Source organism: Dermacentor variabilis, chromosome 2 (genome assembly GCF_050947875.1).
Source record: "Dermacentor variabilis isolate Ectoservices chromosome 2, ASM5094787v1, whole genome shotgun sequence".
Taxonomy (NCBI): Eukaryota; Metazoa; Arthropoda; class Arachnida; order Ixodida; family Ixodidae; genus Dermacentor; species Dermacentor variabilis.
The window spans coordinates 19,211,416-19,225,628 of record NC_134569.1 but is presented as its reverse complement, the minus strand read 5'-3'; the positions used below and the strand labels follow the sequence as shown (position 1 = coordinate 19,225,628).

General features: G+C 44.9%; 1 long non-coding RNA gene and 1 other non-coding gene across 3 annotated transcripts; both read left to right on the top strand.

Annotated features, from left to right (window-relative positions):
• Window positions 1-894: 894 nt before the first annotated feature.
• LOC142571464 (uncharacterized) lies at window positions 895-7,225 on the top strand. 2 transcript variants are annotated; one of them, XR_012825885.1, is made up of 3 exons: window positions 895-1,321; window positions 5,869-6,784; window positions 6,844-7,225. It is a non-coding gene; the product is annotated as an uncharacterized LOC142571464 (long non-coding RNA). The 2 variants fall into 2 exon arrangements; XR_012825884.1 differs by lacking the exon at window positions 895-1,321 and adding an exon at window positions 4,380-4,448 and having other exon boundaries at window positions 6,849-7,225.
• A 5,676-nt stretch (window positions 7,226-12,901) lies between these two features.
• On the top strand, window positions 12,902-12,974 carry TRNAL-CAA (transfer RNA leucine (anticodon CAA)). The gene has a single exon. It is a non-coding gene; the product is annotated as a tRNA-Leu (tRNA).
• Window positions 12,975-14,213: the final 1,239 nt, after the last annotated feature.

The window sequence follows — 14,213 nt, the reverse complement described above, 5'->3', positions numbered from 1 at the left end:
TTGTGGCGGTAGTTCAAAATCTTCGGCAACCATTGCGCACACAAGAGCGAATAACCGAGATGTTCATGAATTATGGCGTGAACCGAACTGTGACTGATGTTCACACGCTCTGCCAGTTCATCGATGCTTATCCTCCGTTCTTGTCTCATCAGCTCATCAACCTTTGCAATTTTGTTAGGGGTGATTGCACGATGGCTTTCGCCCGGCCTTGGATCGTTTTTGAAACGTTCGTCATTCTTTGAACCGTTTGCTCGAACGCTTCACAGTGACCAATGAAATGCAATGTTCAACGTACACGGCAGCCATACGGCGACTAATTTCTTTTTGGGAAATACCTTCAGCTGTCAAAAACCTCAGGGCACCACGCTGCTCAACTTCTAGAGCGTCCATTATGTCGCGCACACATGTTAAACCCAGTGTATGAGAGCATTAAACAACCTTGATACTCACACCTGCGTGTCACCTTTGTAATAGAGAGATGCCTCTGTGTCACGTGCATGCTTCGCAGATAATGGACCGAAAAATTATTGCACGGGGCGGATTGGCTCACTTTCATTTTACTCGCCTTCGTGCATTAGAAATTCGAAGATACAATGGAGTATACAAATGCGAAGATACAGCTTGATAAAAGGTAAAAAAGTGTCACTGGAAACAAAGTTCACTGCGCGTATACACAAAACCCCGCAACAAGATATTTAAATATACGTATAAGTGTCCAATAAGTCTTCGTGTCTAAAAAAACTCACTGTATACAATGCGTCAAACAATGCAAATGAACATGTTGCGAAATCAGAGACTCACAGAATCCTAGATCCCACCCCCATTCCATCCACTCCCCCCGATGTATCGCGCGCGACGGAAGGCGGCGCACTAAAGCCCCTTAAACTTCGTAAAGTAGTGCCACGCTTTGAAGAACGCCGCCTCCTCCTCCAGCGCTCTGGCCGAAGCCGACGCCGCGTGGCTATTCGCCTAATGGCATCACGTGGCCCCTTGCGCCGGCTTCGTTTGTTTACAGTCGCGCTTCAGTGCCATCTTTGCTCGAGAAGCGGCGCTTGTTGGCGGCATTCCTTCCGTTCCTATTATGTGTTGTTTTGATCTTGTGAACGCCTTGAAGGATGTTTTGTTGCAAGTGCGACGTCGCTTCACGTCATTTTCTGTTACCATGACCTGCTGCGCGTTTGGATGCCAATACAGTTTTAGCAAAGGCAAGAATATGTTCGCGATACGGTCCGGTAAGCGCAACGCGTTAAGAAGAAAGACATGGCTTCACCGAATCGGGAGAGAGAACTTCCGACCAACTTCCTCCGCGCGACTATGTGATGTAAGTTGTGGCTCTCTCAGAGTATTGTATGTGCCAGGCTTGCGTATTGTGCTGCGGGCAATAACGTAGTAGATATTGCACAGTTCACTGTGCATGTTGTCATTTGTACGCACGCTTTAAGATGATTTTTACGCAACGTCTGCTTGCCTTATATGCGCACTACGTGGTCGTGTTAGTCATATTCGGTGCGCTTAATCGTTTTGAACGCCAACCGGCTTGAGTTCGCGGGCACGCGAGGTTGCGTACGATAACGTGATTGCGAAATTTTTAAGATTCAGTGCAGTCCTCTTGATAAAATTTCAGTCTCGATCATGAAAGCGCCTCAGGGGAGCAACTCTCTGCCTTTTGTGGTTACTTACTAGCCTTCTTTAGATAGACTAGCTTTGTTTGCCACATTTGTTCGTGTTCCTCGTTGGCGGTCGCCCGGTGGATTTGCGATACAGAGGCACCGATGAATAGCGTGCCTGCTCTCCCGAAACCGTGTTACTCGGTGCGTTCGTCGTCAAGCGACCGCATCATAGGTAATTGAGACGTATGTGCTAATTCGCGTGAGCTTTAAAGTGTGCGAAGCTTAAGATGCGGCGGTGGGGCACTCGCAAAGAAAACGTGCGGTCGCCCGCCCGTTTCCTGGCTGGTTTAGTCGTCGTTCGTGCTTAGTAGTTTGCTCGTTCGTTCGCACGCTCGTTTAGTTCGCGCGCTTATATACTAGTTCGCTTGCTCGTCTATGCCACTATTAGTTGCTACAGTCATTATGCCTAATTGAGACGCGCTTGCTGTAGGACTCTAAGGCTGGTGCGTTTATTTACGCAATGGGACAATAAATGGTGCACACGGACTTGTGACAGCAAAGGCAAATCTGTAATGCATCTATGTGAAAATAAACTGTTAACTTGCAACTCGAATGCCGTTTCATATCATTTTAACCTATGGATAAAACTTCATTTTACTTGCCGCAATTTCGGCCGCGTCATGGCGGGGGGATTCTTTGCGCGATCATGACTTCACTAATAAAGTCATGTCTCGCAAATGTTACTTCGAAGGGAGTGCAACCGTCCTGAATGCATGCACCTCAGTGCAACTCGGTTCGCGACAAGTACGTCACTTAGTAAACGGACGAACCAACGCACGATGAAGTCTTATTCGTGATAAGTCATTAACCTGAAAAAATTACTGAAGACCACAGTGGTCTTGTTTGAGATTGAGTCAAGCATTGTTATCGCGCTCCCGCTTCGCGCACGAATGCTAAAAACTCATTTTATTTTCTTGTGTACGAACAGTCCCGACTCGATGATCGGCCGCGGTATTTCTGTCGGCGTTGAGACACGAGAATCATAATAGCACCAGCGCCCACCTCTGAGGCTTTGCGCGCGCTTAGATTGGCAAGCACGCACGTTGGCGGCACTGTAGCTTGTAATACACTTTCGAACCTCCAGAGCAATGATCTCCGTCAGCCTTTGTACGTCATAGCTCATACGCGCCGCGAATTCACATGGTAAGGGCGGCGCGGATTCTTTAGGCTGAGGGCTTGCTGGAAGCCAAGAGGTTGTCATTCGATGGTAAACTTGTTATTTACAACCATTCGCAACAAGATCTTGCGACACGCCCTTGACAAATGTTGCGTACTTAATTGTAGGGCACGCGATACATTCGCAGTCGTCAACGCACAGCGTTAACACTCCCTCAGATACTTTTTTAAGAAATAGTTATCAAAAAATGAAACAAAAGCTGCCGTTACCGAAGTTGTACAAGCATCCGACTAGAAATTCTATGCTGTACACGAAGTTACGCGGTGCTGGAAAGCCAACGTGAACGCCTAAAGAGCACTGCCTTGCTATGCGTGCATTCACTCTGCGAAAGGTCGTCTGCTGCGCTCGAGCATCGTAGGCGGCGCCATGGTCGAGGAGGGAGCGTGAAAGAGAGGAGAAACGAGGAAGAGTGAAGGCGGAGGAGGAGAGTGGCACTACTTTACGGAGTTTTAGGGGCTTTACGGCGCACTTGCTCCCCGCTTTTCTCTTTTGCACACACAAGACTGAGCCACCATCGTCGTCTCACCCATTCCAGCCACCCATCCCCCTCCCTACGCTTTCGCTCGCACATACAGCATGCGGCGCGGTCACGATGTTATCGCCCTTGGACTTTATACGAAACATGAGGGCGACGGCGACGGCAGGAATGCGCCTGGAGTGTCCATATAATTGCTATCGCAATACTATATAGTAAGACTATCCGGCAACTGAAGCGTCTCGTGGACCATTACTGTCCGCAAAAGAAGTACCAAAATCGAACTTTCACCATACGACAATTCGCTGCGCCACTGCAATGTCTTTATTTTTTCCGTCGTGGGGCCGGGGCACCGAAATGAAAAAGCGCAAAGTATGTTGGCCACAATCGAATGCCTACTTTGGGCACCTAATGTAGCTACTGAAAAAATATCGAAGAAAACGTGAGACACTTGGTCCACCGAGAACCATACGCATACTGCTCGGTATCCTACACTGGCGAGACAAGACTTTCCGGAAAGGTTGCGCCCAAGCGAACGCGGTGCAATTCGTCGAGTGCCCACAGTGATGGCGGCGAGTGACGATAGTTTCTTTTTCTCGTCTGCTACCCAGAAAACGCCCAAAACTCTGCCAGGCGAAAATCCACTTGGCTAGAGAAAAGCGAACGCGCACCTAAGTGCGCCGCGCGGTGGTCGGAGCCATAGAGTTAGTAGAACAACTCTAGAGGAAAAGCTGGGCCGGAAAAGTGGGAACCTCTAGGGCGCCGCCCTGTTGCTACTGGTCAATGTGGCCAGCGCAATTACTATTGAAAGAGCTGAAAATAAGTACAGAACACCTTATGCTTTGTCATCTAAAAACGCATACCTGATGGCTTTATGAAGGTGATGCGTTAATATTAAGTTAACTGTAAGCGATCGCTAAGTCCGTGACTTATGTAAATCACGATGTACGCATTCATGCAATAAAGGATGACGCAAATTTCGGTTTCGAATCTGTTTTTTGGATGCGTAGTAGTTTCGTACAGTTTAGGTTGGACATGCGATCGCGCGTCGGTATCGGACGCTATGGCACACTCGTGCCTTATGTGCCACCGAAGCCCCGAAGTGTTCTGGGATATACCTTCACATGTAAGTAAACGAATGTATCTCCTTGTTGAGAATATCACGCAAGTAGGCAGCTCTTGTGGTGCATCACAATCGTTTGAGAAGCGTCACAGTAGAGCATTTTTCTACATGCGGAGCCGTGTTTTTCTTTGCAGGTTTCCCTTCAGTAGGAAATTGCTGGACAGGCGGACCAGCGCACCGGAATTGTACTGGCGAAGCCACAAGCAGCTCAAAGAATCTGTTTAATTGTCGCACTTTGAACAATCATGCTTCTACCAAGGCCACAGCAGAAAAACAGCCTGATTCCGAGTATTTCCGTGCCACGAAGTAATCAAGAGGCGAGTGCCTTATGCGGACGAAATCGAGTGCATCGAGACTTAGAACGAAAGATAGCTGAGCTAGTTGGTGAGGATTCGTTATGCAAAACAGAGGTGAGGCGTGCAGACAGGACACAAGAGTAGAGAAGTGGGCGGCGCTCTTGTTGTTTGCTTGTAAATACTCTATTCTTGTGTCCTGTCTGCACGCCTCACCTCCGTTTTGCATAACGAGTGCATCAACCCACATATTAATAGCGTAGGCGTTTTATTAACTGTGCAATATTTTCAACACTTCTTTGCATGCCATTTCATGTGGAATATCTTTTCTGGTCGCAAATATGTGCAGCGAATCTATTTGCATGATCGACTCCGGGCCTGTGGGACCGCGTTCACTTGCACTTGATGCTGAGTCTTTTACATGCATCCATAAACTGCAGATATGCACATCAGCTCCCTGCGAGCATTTTCAAAATTCAATTTCAATTATACCCGCCGTGGTTGCTCAGTGGCTATGGTGTTGGGCTGCTGAGCACGAGGTCGCGGGATCGAATCCCGGCCACGGCGGCCGCATTTCGATGGGGGCGAAATGCGAAAACACCCGTGTGCTTAGATTTAGGTGCACGTTAAAGAACCCCAGGTGGTCAAAATTTCCGGAGTCCTCCACTACGGCGTGCCTCATAATCAGAAAGTGGTTTTGGCACGTAAAACCCCAAATATTATTATTATTATTATTAAAATTCAATTATTTTAGACAACAGTCACATATGCAATACTGACATAATCTCAAATACCACTAAGCAGCTGGGGCAAATTTTTGTTGACTATACTCGCAGGTAAAATAAGTACATCATGTGGACAGCTCCAGCTCATTTTCCTTAAATCAGTGTGTACAAGGGGTATGCAAAAATAACTTTTTCTCGCGCACCGATTATTTTGCTGTATAAGCAAGAGAACCCACCACGTTAGTGTAACGTGTCTTATACATCACACTAAAATGTGCTTTAATTTACCAAGTGAGATGAGTTACTTTTATGGCTCATTCAGTCAAATCACACTGCAACCTGCATTCATCAATATTCAATTGGATTTTGCAAATGTTTAATGAAACATGTTTCCCTTTTATGCAGATATGCAATGGCAAGCCCTTCCGTGTGTTCCAAAGATAAAATTTAAGCTCTAAATTAAAGAAGACATTTCTAGTCAGAAACAAGCAAAAATGGTGAATGCAGAGTATCAGAAGCCCAAGGTACAGAAATTATGAGAAGTGTCGAATGATTTTAAGGAAAGAGACGTATTTGAAAATGCAAGACTCTTTAGTGGAGGTCAAGCAAGTCAATATAGGTAGAATACTCTGCAAAATTATACGAGTGAGGGGATGTCAAACAATGGGTCAGGAAATGCGTTGTTTTTCTGCAAAACAAAAGCTGATTGCCATTACATAAGTCACTTTAGCATCATGAGACTGCTGCTTGATAAATTCAGAAATAAACCAACAAACAAGACACGCAAAAATAAAATAAAAAACAATTTAATGATGCTCTCTCCACACTGGGATAAATAAAAACAAACAAATCACATGTAATGTGGACATATCAGATGCCTTGTGAAACAATAAAGGAAAAATTCAGTTTCGAGCTATGGCACTTGCCGCGTAGATGTGAGGGGCCTTGCACTAATAGTGATAGTTACCACTGCATTTAGAAATTGAAAGCATTCATGCAGACAAGGATGATTCTTTATATTTTTGGCTACCACTTCAAATGCCTCCACCAAGTGTTACAATGCTGCACGCAGCCATACTAAGGATCTCGCAGCAACTCCTGCAGGTAAAAAGCAGAAGCAGTCAAAGTGCTGGTGTGTACTGGACACTATGCTTGGAAACTTTTAGGCAAGAAGAGTGCAAGAAGCAGACATAACTGCATTTATTTCCATGATTCCCCATTTGAATGGCCTTTTCTTTTTGCTTAGACAATGCCTATGCCTAGCCACAGAAGCTCCCTCATGCAGACTCCGCAAGCCAAGAGGCCATGGAGGCAAATGCAGGTAAGAGGCAAGAAGCAATAGCACTGGTATCAATATTCATTTAATTTCTTTTTCTTTAGTTTAGGCAGCCAGCACACCTCGAACAGCCACCTTGACTGCGGGTGTGTCACCCTAGTCGCCAAGGAAACATTTGAGGGAAAGCGACAGGCAATGTGAACAGCCACTTCTCCATGTAAACGATACTCTTTCTCTCGGATGACTCCTACGCCTCGCCACGCCAGCACACTTGTGCACAAAGATGCTGCGGAGGCACGTGCAGGTCAGAGGCAAGAAGCAGTGGCACTGGTGTCGACATTCACCCAATTTCTTTTTCTTACACTGAGGCAGCCAGCAATCCTCGAACAGCCACCTTGACTGCGGGTGTGTCAGTAGATTCCTGTTGTACATATGCTCATAATAAACTTCAGTAAACTTGAACATGATAATAAACTTGAAGGCAAATGGGACATTGATGCATTGTTTTTTGAACATTTATTGTGCACATACAATATATGTTATACTTTGCAGTGCTACAGAGCGTATTTTGAAGCTTCCCCCTATATTTTGCACCTTTAATTACGTATGTGTTGTGTGGCCCTCAATTCAGTTCATGTTGTAGCAGCTGCTTTGTCTGTGTATCGCACATTGCCTTAAGCTCGTGATATCCACATACTTCTCTCACATATACAAAATAAAGTTTTATGTAGTCCTCAGTGTTACAACAAAAAATGAAACTAAACAATCCGATTGTGGTATTGTGTTTATAACAGTGATTCCTATGACAGTTACTGACAAATTGACAACTTGAGCTGGTCAATCCGTCCATATCCTCTCTATTTTTCAAAAGTAAAGGAGGCTATGATCCGTCATGGCAAGGAATTGTATGTATACATAAAAAAAAAGGGGGGGGGGTATGTGTGTGTTTGTAGTGGGAGGTATAGTATTATGGCGGTACGAAAAAATGTACCAACACCGTCCTCTAGACCCATTCCGTTAAGGTGCCGTAACAAAGCGTATTATGCATGAAGTTCATTCAACCAACTCTGATATTACTACACACGCCAGGTGACGCGAGCTACATTTGCAATGACGCATTCGCGACTGCACCGGATGCCCTCCATATTATTCTCGTTAATCGTGCTCACTGCACCGAGGCAAAAGAAAGATCATGGGCGCAGGTGCCTTTAAAGTATCTCGACCTTGCGAGGCATAGCTGCGCGTGCCAGGGGAGCTGTCCGTGCGAACACTCCCTGGCACACACCTGCCTCGGCGGCCCCAACCTACGTACCGTTCTGCTTCGAGCTTTGATCCCCCCACTGTCCCCTGGGTGCCCTGGAGTTCCTGCGCCGCCTTCTTTATTATAATCTCAGGTGCTCTCCTGAGACTTCCGTTTGTAGGTTACATGTGCCCTACAGCTGGATCAGTACTTACAATAATAAAAAAAAACCGAGCTATCGTCGCGACGATAGATCGCGAAAGCGGCTTTTGCAACATACCGGGCCCGTGCGAAGAGAATTACGGAACGCCAACGAGGAATCTGATGACAGCTTCGAGCTCGTAACCTCGTCGAGTGACACTCCTGCAACAGTCGTGACCGCTGAAAACTGCATACCGCCGGAAACTTCAACAGGATCATCCCTCGGTTGCATAACTGCCACCTGTACGGCCAACATGGATCACATCCACACCGTCCCGCAACATAGAATAAAGAACCAACTTATAAAGCCCAAACACACGGCTGCACGCACACATCACAACACTACAAACGAGACGCCATGCTGCTACCATAGAGTTTCTCACTATAACATAACGTAGTGAGAAACTCTATGGCTGCTACGGTTGCCGAATTAAAACTGAATACTGTCACCAAGTCTAGCAAGCGTCTCAGGAGCTGGCAACCTCGGCGCGTAGCAACATGGCGGCGCCATTGCGGTTCCCGATTTCAATGCATGGGCCCTATGGGTAGCTTGTCCTCTCGAGTCAGTATAGTAACTCTATGGTCGGAACAACACGAGAAAAACGCATGCGCTCTGCTGCCTCTGGCAGCCCGCGGGTAGGGTAGCGAGGAGAAAAAAATTGAAGATCGAGGCTCAATGTGGCCCTCGCGAATAAAAGTTGAAATAGAAAAAATAAATAAGAACGCAGTTACCTTGGCTGACTTTAGTGCCTTGACGTGGATGCTTTGGCGTAGGTGGAAAAGAAGTGTTGATATTTTTTTTGTCATGACGGCACAAATGAACCTCCAGAACGCTGCATCTGATCGGACTTCGCTGCTTGCTTTGTCAACTTGTCTGATAGTGTGTTGATTTGGCTTGTCTCGTTATATGTTCCGATGTAAGACTTTAGAAAAGTCTTCTTACATGAGAACTTTATGAGAACTTTATACCCATAAATTTCGGAATTGACATCCATGCGCTGCGTAGATTCCGCGGCCTCCGCAAGATGCCGTGGCGAGCCCATTCGTCATAAAAACGCCCTTGAAACTTTGTGCTCGGATGGGGCCGCTTGGGTAATGTGACTGCCGGTGCATGGGCGCTGCCGAGAAATCCAGCCCGAGTTCGCAAGGTTCGCTCTGAAATGTCTTTTCGAGCGTGAAAAAGACATTCTAGAGAAAATTCAAAATGATTTCCGGCACCGGGGATTGCTTGGGTGGGCAGTGTATGGACAGCACGAAAAAATTTCGGGGGGGGGGGGGGCTGAAGCCCCATAAGCCCCCCCCCCTGGCTACGCCCTTCATACGAAACACAGAACCTCTTAAAAACTTCTTGAAACGGCTACAAACGGCTATAGACGTCTTGCTCTATGATGAGACTGAAAATAGAATTTCTTCTAAACATAACCTCAGCATTTGTAATATGCTAGTATATATTCTATCTGCGGCAATGCCCACTATTGGTGTCACTAGAGTCTGTTTTGGTAAACACATTCAGAATGTCTAACTCAAGAACTTTTCTAGATCTTTTTGTCTAAAAGTGCATAAAATGCCAAACCACGTGTTAAAAGTGCGGTTACCGTCGGCCGTGGGCGTTAGCGAATAAAAAACGCCACAGAAAAATCGAACTCGTTGGAAGCAACATAAGTTAATTGGCTTTAATGTTAAATAATTTCACACCAGGACTTCAACAATCAAGGGCGTGTTATTGTTTTCCATACGGGGCGCGCACACGACGCGAAACCATTCTATGCTCGCGCAGCAGGTATACGACAGCAGCAGGAGCGAAACGCCGGCGTTGCACAGCGGTGTCACTGAGCAACCGCGCTGCGATCACTTCGGCGGCACGATCCAAATTTGTCGGACATCTCATTCTGTGCTGGAAACACTGGGAGGCAGGAAGTTTGAAAAAACTGCCACTGCTGCCCGCAAATGTCTCGTACGTGGGCTCGTTATGCCAGTTGTGCGTCATTCTAAGCCGTTCTGTACATCTATACTGGACATTAACTGGAGTCATTTAGCTGTGCTGTTGCTGTTTGCCGTGTGTTTTGCATCAGTGCTTCGTGACATCAGCTGTATTGCCTGTTTTCGCCGACGGCTTACTACCACAATGGCGGGATCTGCGTTCGCCGCCTTCGTGTCTCGGTGTGTCTTTGTATACGTCGCACGTTCGGATAACACTTTTTCCGGTAAGTGAAATACATTGCACTTCGTTTTTCGTCAACAATGTGAATATTTTTAGGTGTTACCCGCGACAATTCTTGACATATGAGCTCTTCTGCCCTGCGAGTTTTCGTCATTACTTTTATACGAGGGTTCTGCATGTGTTCAGCCGTTCAGCACTACCGCGCTCCACGACTTCCGCAACACCAGTCAGAACTTTGCCCTGCTTGTTAGTCTTTGTGGTTAACGTAGCACGAACCAACCGAAAGGAGTGCATTCGAAGAGGACGCGCTGGCTGTAATGCTGAACCAGACTGAACTCCTTTTGTTCTTGCGTGTGCGCGCGTGTGTCGGTGACTGTGCAGTTTGTAGCGTTTCCACTTTATAGCAAAACAAAAATATAACTGCAATGTTTACTTCATCTATAAAATTCCAAATTAAATTGTCTGCTGATGTACAAATTTCACTTGTGTTTTGTTCTAAATAAGCAGCATAACCTTTAACCTAGTAGGTGCTTCATCTGGGAGTGAAGTCACGACAGTTTGGCATTTATTAATGAATGACTGTGACTGGGTCGCCTTATTTGTAATTGCAAATCTGCCTTTCAACTGACTTGATGCTATCTTATTTTGTTCCTTTCACTCTATAGACGGCTGGACATCCTTCTTGTACCTTGGCGCTAGCTGGATGACAGGACCTCATCACGATCAGTGTAAGCCAATGTACTGTACCCTCTCTGGTCCTCCCAGTGCTTTTTATATGAGTTAAGGCCAGGGTGCGCTTCGAGGTAAAATAGCTAGTTGGTGTCTCACAAACGGGCATTTTTTTTGCACTGGTCCATTATAAGCTGCCACTATTATTACCAATTTCTCAGTGCCAGTGTTCTACTAATAATTACTGATAATTACTAATACACTGTTCTACTAATAATTAGTTTCTCTAAGCTTCACAGAATGTACCTGTAGGTAGACATTGCTATGTAAGAACTCAAAAATTAACTCTGCTGTGTTATTCAAGTATTCCATAAATGAGTAAAAATTTGCTACAACAGTGTACATTACACCTTGCTTCCCTAATGCACAAATGTATTCAAGCCAGTATTTGATTAGTTTGGTATTCTAAATGTTTTCTGTGTGATTTATTTTCTTTGCAGGAATTTACTGTATAGCATCAGCAAGCAGTCTAAGATTTATGTGCGCTTTAAAAGGTGTGCTTTGCCGCTAGAATTGGTAAAACATAAGCCGAGGCTTCCATACAAGGGCAAACTTCAATTTCGCTCTACCACCATCAGCACTTGGCTGGCGCTTGCGAAATGAATCACATCAGGTAGCTTGTGCCAGACTGTTTTTTAACCTTTATGTGAGGCGATCACAAAGTGATGTGTGGAGGTGCCTGCGTCTGAGATATAGATTGCGCTGCAACATATGTGCGTGTCGAACAGGCATGATGCTGAGCGTTCCAGCGGTTTTCGGAGGTGCTTTTAAAATTTTGTCATAACTGCAATTTTACCTGTGCTGTTTTTATCACCTATTTCAATAATATCATTGGAGGTGTTATCAGAATTTAGCAATCTATTTGCCCTGGACCATTAGCCTGCCACATTTGCCTTTTCACTAGGTGGGCAATTATTCAGCATGGACCATTACTTGAATACACCTTTTTGTGTGCAGTGGCTTCTCAACTGCAAGTCAACATAGATGCTCAGAATTACCTGAGGCTATAGATGCACTGATAAATTTGCCACCTGTACGAATCACTTTGCACTTTCTAGCGCAAACAGCGTGTTAACACTTCCAAGACAGTGGTCAATGTTATCGTTTGATCACGTCATGAGATACTTTCAATTTTGCATGACGCATCATCCAAGGTGTTGCATCATTTGTGTGAGGTATTGCCCTAAGCCAATTAGGGTCACATGAAAATATATCAACGAAAGTGATTGATCCAGCTAGGAGTGTTACTTTGGAACAGTACTTTATCACCAGTCCTCCTTTGCATGCTACCTGCTTACTCTGTACTGGGTCATGTTTAAGTTTGAAAGAAAGGCAACAGCTAGGCAGCACCAAATGCCAAACTTGCTTTTAGTTCAACAATATAAAATGCTACTTCACTTTTTAATTAAGTTACTACATCATTTACCTGCAGAGTGAATTACTGTTTTAAACTGATTATATTTTGCAGGGAGCTCCTCAGACTTAAAGCATATTTAGCGCCAGCAAACAAGGACGGAAGGGAGAGGACAATGTGTTGTTGTCTCCCGAGATGTGTTGTCGTCTCCCTTCCGTCCTTGTTTGCTGGCGCTAAATATGCTTTCAGTTTACCAACACGCCCAACAAATTGCAATCCTCAGACTTGTTTTACAGGTTGATAAGTGGCTTTTTAGCCACAAAACACCATATAATGATTTAAAGGCTGACTTTGACTCTGCTATGCAACTTAATGACTATATGCCACCAACAAGGTCTCTGAGTTATGGCGCTGGCTAACACTCCCAGGGTTCTACTAGGACACATAAATACCCAAGAAAGTGGATGGGAAAACGACGCTGCTGTAGCTCAATTGGTAGAGCATAGCACGCAAAATGCGAAGGCTGTGGGTTCGGTTCCCACCTGCGGCAGGGTGTTTTCTCATCCACTTTAATTTCCATTAATGTATCGTTTTTTCATTTATTAAGCACAAGTAATTTCCCCCATGTTGTCTTTCGTGTCAGTGTTTGTTGGCTTCTTATGATAGGAAATATACTAGTCATTTTCGACGTCATCGCATACGTACCTTAAGATACCTGTAATTTAAGAGAAAGGAGTGCTTAAATTTATTTTTTATGTGGGCCAGACTTCTTACTTAGCACACATTGCTAACTGAAGTTCCAATTTCAACATTCCCATTTCCTCTCTCGCCTTTTTTTTTCCTCTTCTGTGCAGGTATTGCTTGCCTATGTCTACAAGAACCGTCACGCGTCGCCTGTGACAGCAAGCTTTTGTGGGCAGCAAGTGCTCTCCTACGAAGGCTGGCCTACTCTGGCAGTGGCGTCAATCATCTTCAAGATTTATCCATGATCACCTTTGCTGCTATTTGTCACTCTTGCTAATTACACATTCTGCATCTTTTCTAATTTATTAGGTAATAAAGTATGAGTATGTGACATGGTGTGAAGTTGATGTCTTGCTGCATTTTCGCTTGCAATTATCTTTTATGCATGAAAAGCTCATCGTACAGTTTATGAAAAAAATAACAGCATACTATGATTTATCTTTCAGTTCTGGTAACATGCAACGTACAAGGAATTCGCTAATGGATGGTATGCTGAAGAACTGGCCATTATTTCTGCGTGATGCCGTGCAAGCATGTGGCGTTACCTTACAAGAGGCACCCACAAAGTAAGTTACAATTTACTTTTAAATGAAGCATGGACATCAGAAAAAATATATTTATATTGCTAGTTAGAGTGGTTCGCAGAGTATTTTTCCAGATGTGTACTATCCTTTATTTCTTAACAATTCATTGCAGCACAGCGTTCTGTTTCGTATACTGGTGTAAGGCTATTGTGCCCCGTGTAGCTGAAACCAGAATGTAATTTTTGCCTGAACTGCAGAATCACTGACAAAATTTTTCTTTGCTAGAAACTATTTCAATTTGGTGTAGACCCAGCAGGGCGAAGTTTTGTCAATAATGACGTGTTTCACGTAGAGATGGTCTTGTTTAGGTCAATGGGTGAACATTGGAATTATATCAGCATGCAATACAGATTTTTTTTATTTGCAGAATAATTCTGACAGGCCGCATTCAATTGATTGGTCTAATTGAAAAGCACTAATTGACCAATGAGGCTGTACTACACTATTCCCATGGTTCACAT